Source organism: Chenopodium album, chromosome 6 (genome assembly GCF_948465745.1).
Source record: "Chenopodium album chromosome 6, dcCheAlbu1.1, whole genome shotgun sequence".
Taxonomy (NCBI): Eukaryota; Viridiplantae; Streptophyta; class Magnoliopsida; order Caryophyllales; family Amaranthaceae; genus Chenopodium; species Chenopodium album.
In genome coordinates, this window is record NC_137839.1 from 34643639 (window position 1) to 34654373 (window position 10735).

The window sequence follows — 10735 nt, forward strand, 5'->3', positions numbered from 1 at the left end:
CCCATATACTTGGCCGTGACTTTGATCATTATAACCATGGATGTTATAGTTACCGCGGAAACATTGGTTTCCTTGGTTCTTATAACTATTCCCTTGATTATAGTTATCAAATTTTCTTTGGTGATGATAATTCCTATTCCCATCATAGTCATCATATCCATCACAAAAAGTATATAGGCAAATACAAGCATCATGATCACTCTTTCCACATAAATCACAAACCAAGCATTCTCTAATCATGCAACAAGAAGCGAAACGAGGGTTAGAGTAAGAAGATGCACCTTTCCCCAGAAATTGGGAAGGAAGAGTTTGAGCTTGTGAAGGAGCATTCTCAAGCTTATCCTTGATAGAAACCACCTCTTTCCCTAAGTCCGAAAGTATTGTGGACAAATTGTCGATGGCGTTGAGTTGATCAATTGAGCCGTTTTCGCTTGTCGACTCTATCTCAACTTCTTACTAATCCATGTAGTTCTTCACTACATCATCTATCACATCCACAACCTTTTCCGCCGTCTTGTTCATGATTGGGCCTTCGGCTCCGGCATCAAGACTTGACCTCACCACCATAAAAGATTTGAGCGATTTGGTAAGTGGGGATTCCATGGTGAGGACACTCTATTTGATAATCCTTATACCTCTCCCATGCTTCATAGAGGCTTTCACTAGTCCTTTGCTTGAAACTTTGAATCAAAGCTCTAATCTCCGCCGTTTTCTTTCGAGGGAAGAAACGGGAAAGGAATTCCTTGGTGACTTCATCCCAAGAGAATTAGGCTTCACTTCCTTGTCTAGCCACTCTTGAGCTCTTCCAATTAGAGAGAAAGGAAATAGCTTGAGCCTTATGAATTCTTGAGCAACCCCGTTCACCTTAATTGTGTTGCAATATTTCTCGAACTCCTTAAGATGATTGAGCGGACTTTCATTTGTTCCTCCACTATATTGCCGCCTTTCACTCAAAGTTATCATTGTCGTCTTGATTTCAAAGTCACTATCCGGGATCAATAATGGAGGAATCCCACTCTCATACTTGTATGCAACCGGAGTACCCAATTCCTTCAATGTAACCCTTGGGATTTCTCCCATGTTAACTTGCACACACAAAATCAAAGGAAAATATTAGTAACACGGCTACAAATGTAGCCAAAATAGAAAAATATTTTTGTATTTTCAAATTTTAGTGAAATAGACTCAACAACAATAGCAAACAACTACGACATTCCCCAGCAACGACGCAATTTTGATCAAGGGTGGAGACTAGGTCGTTGAAAACTAATCTACCCTCAGTCAAAAAAAATTTGTAATCTCTCAACACACCCTTATACCTAGCATAGGAGTAAGTTGAGGGTCGAACCACTAGGTGTAGACACCTAAAAATGTCTCCCCAAAACCAAATCCGATGATGAACAACCTTTCAGCGCCATTATTGGTCGGGTTGAGTATTTATTCTTGGAGTGATTAAATCCATATTTCCATTTCATAAACCAACCCAATTCCTAGCCCATTTCCCCAAACCATAACTTAATTTCCTTTTTTCATGCCTTTAAACCCAATATAATTCATTTCGTGTCCTTTAAAATCATTCATTTCGTGTCCTTTTTATAAAAACGTTTATTCCAGTTTATTTTGGTCCATAATCTGGGTTCAATGATTGAATAGTTTGATGGGTCTTGAAAAGATCTTTCCAAAGATATATTATAAGCCCAAATCCGAGTTATAACGAATATGGTCAAAATATTAAACTGAGCCCAAACCGAACCTAAGCCCGCCTTACCTACGACCCAATGATCATGTGGAGGGTCCAAATTATTTAATACGATTCCTAAACCAATTAGGATTAATTAGAAGCTTCTATAAGTTTCTAAAATATCTTAATTATTCTTTTTGAAAAGATAAGATTAAAGAGTTTGAAATTGAATAAAACTTTTCTTTTTAAAAATCTTATTCGAATTGAAAGACATTCAAAGATAAACATATATTATTTTCCTGCATCATAGTTTTTATCCAAATTTTATATGTTTGGATAGCCCTTAAAATTATCTTTCCAATGATATATTATAATATCGAGCTATAACAGAAAAGATATGAATAAAATGTCAAACTCTATCCAAAACTGACACCGTCTCACTATTTCGGCCATATATTTTATTCTATTAAATATTTTAAACTGATTCTAATTGGGTTAAAAAGTAAACTTTAAGATCTTTCCAACGATATCTTATTCATCTTATTCCGATTTCTGGATCAAAAGATATGATAAAAACAAAAATCTTATCTTAATTCTTCGACCCTTCTTTTTTTTCTCTATAAATAGAGGTCATATCACTCCTTTTCCAATCATCAACAAGATTGATCACGAATTTATTCTCTTCTCCCTCTTTAACCTAAACACTAGCCTCCCCATTCTTTCACTATTCCTTCCTTTAAGCACTCCAAGGAGTCCATATAATACCCAAAGTTCTATACTTAAACCAAGGTGTGAAAGGTATAATGGACTGAGGGTTTGGACTAAATCAACTCTAATGTTTATTTAATTTAATTTTTTCAATTTGATTTATATTTTTCTTGCAGTTACTAACAGTTTATTCATGATGTAGCAATTTAAAGGAACGTGCGGAATGTGAGTAATTAATTAATTTAATTACTCTTATTTTATTTTTATATTGCTAGTATCATGATTGGGTAATTTTATATTTTATTTGACTAACGCTATTATTGTTAAATTGCTTCCAATATTAATGTTTGTTCTATTATTATTTATGATCACCATATTGCATGTTCAAAGGGAATATGTAATTGAAAATCATGCCTAATAAGATAATTTGGACAACCGGTTTAGGTTCCTTTTTAATCTTGTTATTTAATTCAAGTGATCACAAATATTTTAGAATTATATGTGATATGTCCATTTTATATAGTGTTTTACCCCCGTCCCTTGGTCGTTATTAGTAGTGTTTTTGGCTCTTTTGGGCCACTTTTATTACTAATTTGTGTGTTCTAGTGTTTTCGTAGTTTTAGTTGTATTTTACAGGAAATTGCACTCTTGGAGCATTTTCCCGGGCTTTATGGATCAACTACGGAAGCTAGAAGGACATGGCCACTTTTGGAGCCCAGGATCGGTGAGAGCCGGTGATTAAGGGCTCGGTAATTGGGATCCCGAGGTATTTGGACCAAGTATTCGAGACCCGAGAGGAAATCCGGATTGGGCCGAGAAATCTAGCCTAATCGAAGTCCAAGCCTCAAGGAGAAGCAACCTCCCGATCGGGCTACCTCTAGCACGATCGGGCGCGGCAAGATTAGTAGGCTGAGCGTGCTGAGGCGCGCCCGATCGTGCGAGCATCTAGCACGATCGGGCGATGCTGCTGGGTAGGAACGCGAAGAAAAAGGCGCGCCCGATCGGGCGGCCCTTCGCCTGATCGGGCGCATGTTTCTGGAAGACCTGATTAAGTTTAGTTTTAATTCTTGTTTTAGGAAACGTTTAAATACGATTTTGTACGGAATTATTAGAGGACCCTCTTTCTTAGACTTTCTCTCTCTACTTAGTATTTTTCTCTCTCTTAAATTCTCTCTCAACTTTTGTTCTTAATTCTTCCTTTGATTCCAGATTTATTTTTTGGTAACAATTTCTTCTCTTTTAATTTCAGCTATTTTATTTGTTTTCTTGATCATGCTTTTATTTAATTGCTTGATTAGTTTAGTCATGATGATTTGTGAGTAGTTTAATTTCTAGGGTTTATGGGGATCTAATAAATGATATGAAGGGGTAATTTTGTGTTTGTTAATTATCAATGCTTCGTTGATTTCCTATTGATTGATTAAATGCTATGCAATTAGGTTTGGCCAGATTTAATTGTATGAGTTTATTAGCAATATTAATTCGAGATTCGACAGATGAGAATTGATGTTTAGGCTTAGTTTCAATAGGCGGATTAATTTATAAATGGTTAAGTCGAGATTCGACAGATGAGATTTAATACCGGTAAATTAACTCTGTGATTATAATACGTAGCGAAAGCCCTTTATAATCTGATTAACCAATGCTTGATGATTGCTTACTATGATTTGCCCTGGAATATTGTTTATTAGTGAACCTATTCCTAGGCCTTTTAATATTTGATTTTCTCCCTACTTTATTTCCTTCGACCTTATTCTCCGTAGTTTAGATTTTATTCACAATAATATTGGTTACTTAGATAATTTAGATTATATTAATTAATTAGAAGTAAAAAGACATGTTTCCCTGTGGAGTTCGACCCTACTTCCCTATCTACCTTAGTTAGAGGATTTAGGTAATTATTTTTGATTACGGGATACGACTTTACCCTGTCAATGTGTTGCATTAATATTTAATCAATTTAGCCTAATAATTGTTTGGAGCAAATTGAATATTTTGTTTGCATGCCTTTGAGATCGCAGGATTCACTTTTCACTATAAGAATCGAGTAGAGGCCAATACGGGCGAATGTGACTCCATGACTCACTTCGTACCATCATCACCGATCCTCCTTTCGTGGTTCCGAACCATATGGAGTTAGTAATCTCATGGATTATGAATGGGGTGTAACCTTCACGGGTCAATCGTAGTTGCCTATCATTGTCCCTTAATCGTGGTTGCCTTAAATGATCCGTGAACGGTTTACAAGTTCCTTAAAAACTTGTTGGCGGCTCCCTACTTTGCTTTGTCCCTAATCGTTGTCCCTAATCGTAATGTCAATTCCCACTTCCTATGAGTGCCAAGCATATTCACCACATGCTTTAACGTAGGCCTACTTCGAACGACGCCTACAATTTGGCGACTCCACTAGGGAGGATTCTTGGTTATTTATCAATTTAAGTGATCAATATTTAATTAAGATGAATGGATGAGACTTGAAAGATTATTGAAAAATATTCATGTGATTTATTTGGCATTTTTGCATAAGCATAGACGTTTTAACGTCGCATTTAAGTCTGTCCCGTAGGAAAAATTGAATAACTTGATTGCATACGAAGGAAAACAGGGCAACAGTCAGATCTTCTGAATATCGTGCCACGGCAGAATTTGGCGTGTCACGGTGCAGTTCACTGTCTGACGGTGGGCTGCACCGTGGCACGGTGGTATCTGCCATGTCACAGCAGTCCTAAAATCATTCTGGTGGCTTGTTTTCCCTTCTCACAGTCAACTTCCTTCGATTATTTTATGACTAACGATTGTCAATGGACCGTACTCACTTAGTAATTAGCGCAAACTAAAAAAAATTATCGTGCCACGTCAGCATCCATCGTGTCGCGGGAAAGCCTACAGTGTCACGGCAGTTTCCACCGTGGCACGGTGGATTTCCAAAAAAAAAAACAAAAAACTAGAAATGGTCACCGTGTCATGACAACTTGTGCCGTGACTAGGGATGGCAATATTAAGTGGATATCCGCTTAAAATAAATGGACGAAACCCCGAATTAAATGGATGAGAAGCGGGTGACGGATGAAGAGGGTGACGGATGAAGCGGATGATGTATCGGATCGGATGTGGATGATATTTTTTTTCACCCGCTAACCATCCACCCATCCGTTTAACATATATTAAATTTTTAATCAAAGAATTTTACTAATAAAATATAGAATGTGCAAGAAAATTACTTGTCTTTTTTTTGTTGCAAATTAATTTTTCAAACAATATGTTGTTATTATTTCTTTTTTATTAATAAATTAAAAAAATTATTATATAAATAAACTAAAATTAAAGTTTATGTGAGTTTTTTTTTCATTCTAGTACTCATCCATTTTTCATCCGCTCCACCCGTTTCATCCGCGGATGATGGACGGACGGATATGGATGATGGGTGAAGCGGATGACGGATGGATGTGGATGGAGCAGTTAGGATAATGGATGGATGCGGGTGAAGCTCCACCCAATCCAAATCCGATTCATTGTCATCTCTAGCCGTGACACAATATAGTTTGTCGTGTCACGGTGCCTAGGAAATAAGTCCAGTCAGTTTTATTTAGTCTTCCATGTTAATTTGGTCCTCGCGTCAGTCATTTTGGATACTGTTCACATGTCTAGCCATACGATCATACCACGAGTCTTATAACATCACTTAATCACTCACGAGTCAAGTGTAGTCCACACACTTTATTTTTTTTTACTCGAGTCATACACTATGTCGTTTATGATCATATACTAGGTTCATGCACCCCCGTTTCCGTCATAATAAAAGATGAGTGGATCGGAGTTATTCTCACCTATTTTCAAATGACTTTTTTTCCTATCTTGAGAATTGTGTCAAACAATTAAGTGCGGTTTTTTTATTTCATAGCACTTGGTCAAGAAGCAGGGGTAGATTGGTACGGTTTAAGTCATTACTACATCAACCTCTTAAACCTAAGAGGTGTTTAAAGAGAACTTTGCCATCTCCATGTCACTCATCACCTTCAAACTACTTTTAGTTTGTCCCAATGGCCACAGGAAGATATTGTGAACGTTAACAAGTCCATTGAGACAATGTCTAACATGTTACAAGCACTCACTACCAGAGTCAGCACAGTAGAGCAAAACAACATTACTGCGGCTGCACTGGACAAGATCAAAGAACAAATGAGCAGGATTTCTGAGGATTTCACCTATGTGGAACGGCCTCCCACTCCTTTGGACAGACTCCCTGAAAAGTTCTCCACTGCTGATATTCCAAAGTTCAAGCCTACTAACAATCCAATATTCCATTTTGAAGGTGTTCTCTGCAACCATGACTCTTAAGGGATTGGACATAACACTCTTCCCTACGGTGTTCCCTCTCTCCTTAGAACATGCTTGCCAACAATGGTTTTATTCCCTAGATGCCAAGTGTACTGCGACTTGGAAAAATGTCACCGACAGTTTCATGAACCGTTACAAGTGTAACATTCAAAGTAAAACTTCTGAACGTGAACTCTCCATTCTCAAACAGAAAGAGAATGAAGGCTTCACTTCTTATCTGAACAGGCGGAGGGAAACAGCTGCACTCTTGGTAAATCCTCCCAAAGAAAAAGAGATGATTCGCCTCTTCATCAAAAATTTGACCCACAAATACAAGCAACATCTCAAATTTCTTCCTTTGAACACTTTTGAAGTTGTATATGACATTGGCATCAATATCGAGGATGATCTAATAAAGACTACTGGCAGTAACAATAATAACACTTGGAAAAACAAGAAGAACGACCATCCTTCTTCTTCGTCTTCTAAGCACGAAAATACTACCAACAATATAAGCCAAGTTGATCTCAATGAAGTGTTAGCTCTTGATGCTCCATTGCCCAAGAAAAAAAGAACTTACACTTCTTTAGGAATGACTTATGATGCGGCCTTTGATCGCCTTTAAGGTCAAGGCTTGATCACGCCTATTGGGCCATTTTCAGAGCCTAAACCTGAAGAAAGGAGCGCCAAATGGAATCCCAATGCCCATTGCAAGTACCATCAAGGAAAGGGGGAACACTACGGAGCAATGTTGGAATTTGAAGGAAGTCATTCAAGACTTAGTGGATGCAAAACAAACTTCCTGTCCCTCCAAGCGGCAAGAATTAATGAACACAAGGCGCACAACAGATCCTTTGTGCATTATTTCATGATTTTTTATTTCTTTATCATTCATCTCCATTCCCCCATTCATGTCTATCATAGGTTTTCCATTTTGAATTTTTATATGTTTCATGTGTTTCGTTCACCTTTTCCATTAATAAAATGACCAAATTTCCTTTACATCTCGATCATAGAATTTTTCATTCATTCATTCATTCTCAAAAAAAAAAAAATCAATTACCGAACTGAACCCAAGGTACACTAATGACTTGAGGCACCTTTGCAACCCTGTCAATCCCTGTTAACCGTTCAATCACATTCCATTTCTTCATCAACCATTTTTAGCCTCGTCTAACGTTTGGCCTTCATTTCTTCAACCCACATTTACTTAACCCTGGGATTGGAAGATGTGTAATTGTATAACATTCAAAAAGCAAGTAAAAAAAAAAAGGCAGAAAAGCAACAATGAAACAATGTCTAAAGGCAAGTGTTCCAATGTCTTTGATATGAAAACGTCTCAAATTGCGTCTCTCATCGAGTGCTCGGTACCGTGCCTGAGAAACATGAATGCTAAGTGAGTGATGGACCGCATGATATGAGATTGCCTACATTGATTCAAAAGAATTTAAAAAAAAAAAAAGAAATTCAACACAAAAAAATATATGAAAAATAAAACTTGCAAAGTCTAATACACAATTGCATATCTTGGGGGCTTCTCTCGGGTCTTGAGCCTTTTACCCCTTTCTTCCTTAAACCTTCAGCTTAACCACATTACAACCCTTGAAAGACCTCTTTGAGGTGTACACACACTAGTGCAAAGTTCGATTAGAGCTACGTTCAGCCTGATTCCTAACGGATACGTAGGCAACCTCACGTCGAGGTGCGGCCACATTCATATGCATGATCGAGTCAAAGAATATCCAATGCTTATCTCTATATCCCTACCCATTTAGAGCTAGACTTGGGGGCTTGAACCCACATCACATTAGCTTACCCAACCTAAAGAGTCATCATCTTTGACTCTTCACACATACATTTCCATCACCATAACCTTTGCAGCCTCACCTTAGTATCACTTTCACACACTTCTTTCACACATACATATCCATATCATCTTTCCCTTAGGAACCCTTTATCATGAAATCTTGTTTCCCTACCGCGCATGCTTCATCATCTTTTAAGACAGCATTCATCAGAAGACACGTTGTATACTTGCTTAGCTTCTTGACCTGAGAAATGTTCATTGTTTCATGCATCGCATAATGTGCTGAGTAACATTTCTATATCAATGATTTATAATAATACAAAGCATATCGTTCTTAGCTCCTTAACCTAAGCAACGTTCATAATCACTTCATTTATATATGTGCTTAGCTTCCAGACCTAAGTGACGTTCAAGATCGCTTCTTTACACCATATATGATGCTTAGCTCCATGACTAAAGATCATTCATCTATCGTGTCACATGATGTAATTGTCCTTAGCCTCCTGACCTAAGAACATGCATCATGCATACATTATTTTCAGGACAAGCAATTCAATCCATACGATTCATTTCGTCTTGCTCAAGGAGGAAGTTCAAAACTTCTTCCCTTTTTCATTATTTTATTTTGGGGAAGTTCAAAAACTTTTTCAAAATTTTTATCGAGGGAAGTTCGAAAATAAATTTCATTTTTCACGTCTTTCTTTTTCGGGAGAAAGTCGGTACCCTCCACTCGTTTCATGACAAAAATAAAGGAAAAATTTTGCTTTTGCATTTTTGGTTGCTTGTGTCTGCACACACACACTCAAACTACACACACACAATCACAAGTCATACTCATGTCATGTCATGTTGTGTCAAGTCAAGTCAGTTAGTCAAGTCAATCATAGTCTTTACGAGTCCCCTGGCAAATTTTATTTTGCAGGTCTCAATTACAGCCCACGTCCGGGGACAAGCAGACCATCTACAGCCCACGTCCGGGGATAAGCGGACCATTTACAACCAGCCCACGTCCGGGGACAAGCGGACCATCTACAGCCCACGTCCGGGGACAAGCGGACCATTTACAGCCCACGTCCGGGGACAAGCGGACCATTTACAACCACCCCACGTCCGGGGACAAGCAGACCATTTACAGCCCACATCCGGGGACAAGCGGACCATCTAAAACCCACGTCCGGGGACAAGCGAACCAACTACAGCCCATGTTCGGGGACAATCGAACCACCATCATTTCACGGCGCAAGGTTCTCAATACACAGATACTTGCTATCTCATCATCTGTCAACTTTCCTCAAGCATGGAAAGTATTATCCGGTGGATTTCTTCAAGCATAGAAAACCGCCAAATTCATATGTCGGCTTTCCTCTAGCATGGAAAGTATCATTTGGTAGATTTCTTCAAGCTAAGAAAGCTACCAAACTCGTTAGTTGACTTTCCTCAGGCATGGAAAGTATTTCAATAGAATGTCATTCGGTGGATTCCTCCAAGCATAGGAAGCTACCAAGCTCATTTGCCAACGATACAATGGTGTTAGATAAGCATTCTATCCCTTTACTCTTTTATCTGTAGAACAAACATTTTTCTGCAAGTATCGGCGTATACAGAGTGATTTAGGATCGCAGAAAATCTTAAATCATTCTCCGTACCTATCAACTACTTTGACTATCGTTTTCGAAACTGACGTTTCTACAAACTCAGACAAAGTGGGGGCTTCTGTAGACACCTAAAAATGTCTCCCCAAAACCAAACTCGATGATGAACCACCTTTCTGAGCCATTATTGGTCGGATTGAGTATTTATTCTTGGAGTGCTTAAATCCATATTTCCATTTCATAAACCAACCCAATTCCTAGCCCATTTCCCCAAACCATAACTTAATTTCCTCTTTTCGCGCCTTTAAACCCAATATAATTCATTCCGTGTCCTTTAAAATCATTCATTTCGTGTCCTTTTTATAAAAACGTTTATTCCAGTTTATTTTGGTCCGTAATATGGGTTCAATGATTGAATATTTGGATGGGGATTGAAAAGAGCTTTCCAACGATATATTATAAGACCAAATCCGAGTTATAATGAATAAGTTATGGTCAAAATATTAAACTGAGCCCAAACCGAACCTAAGCCCGCCTTACCTACGACCCAATGATCATATGGAGGGTCCAAATTATTTAATACCATTCCTAAACCAATTAGGATTAATTAGAAGCTTCTATAAGTTTCTA

General features: G+C 38.0%; 1 non-coding gene across 1 annotated transcript; it reads left to right on the forward strand.

Moving 5' to 3' along the window:
* The first annotated feature begins 596 nt into the window (after positions 1-596).
* On the forward strand, positions 597-703 carry LOC145637587 (small nucleolar RNA R71). The gene has a single exon (XR_014114355.1). It is a non-coding gene; the product is annotated as a small nucleolar RNA R71 (small nucleolar RNA).
* Positions 704-10735: the final 10032 nt, after the last annotated feature.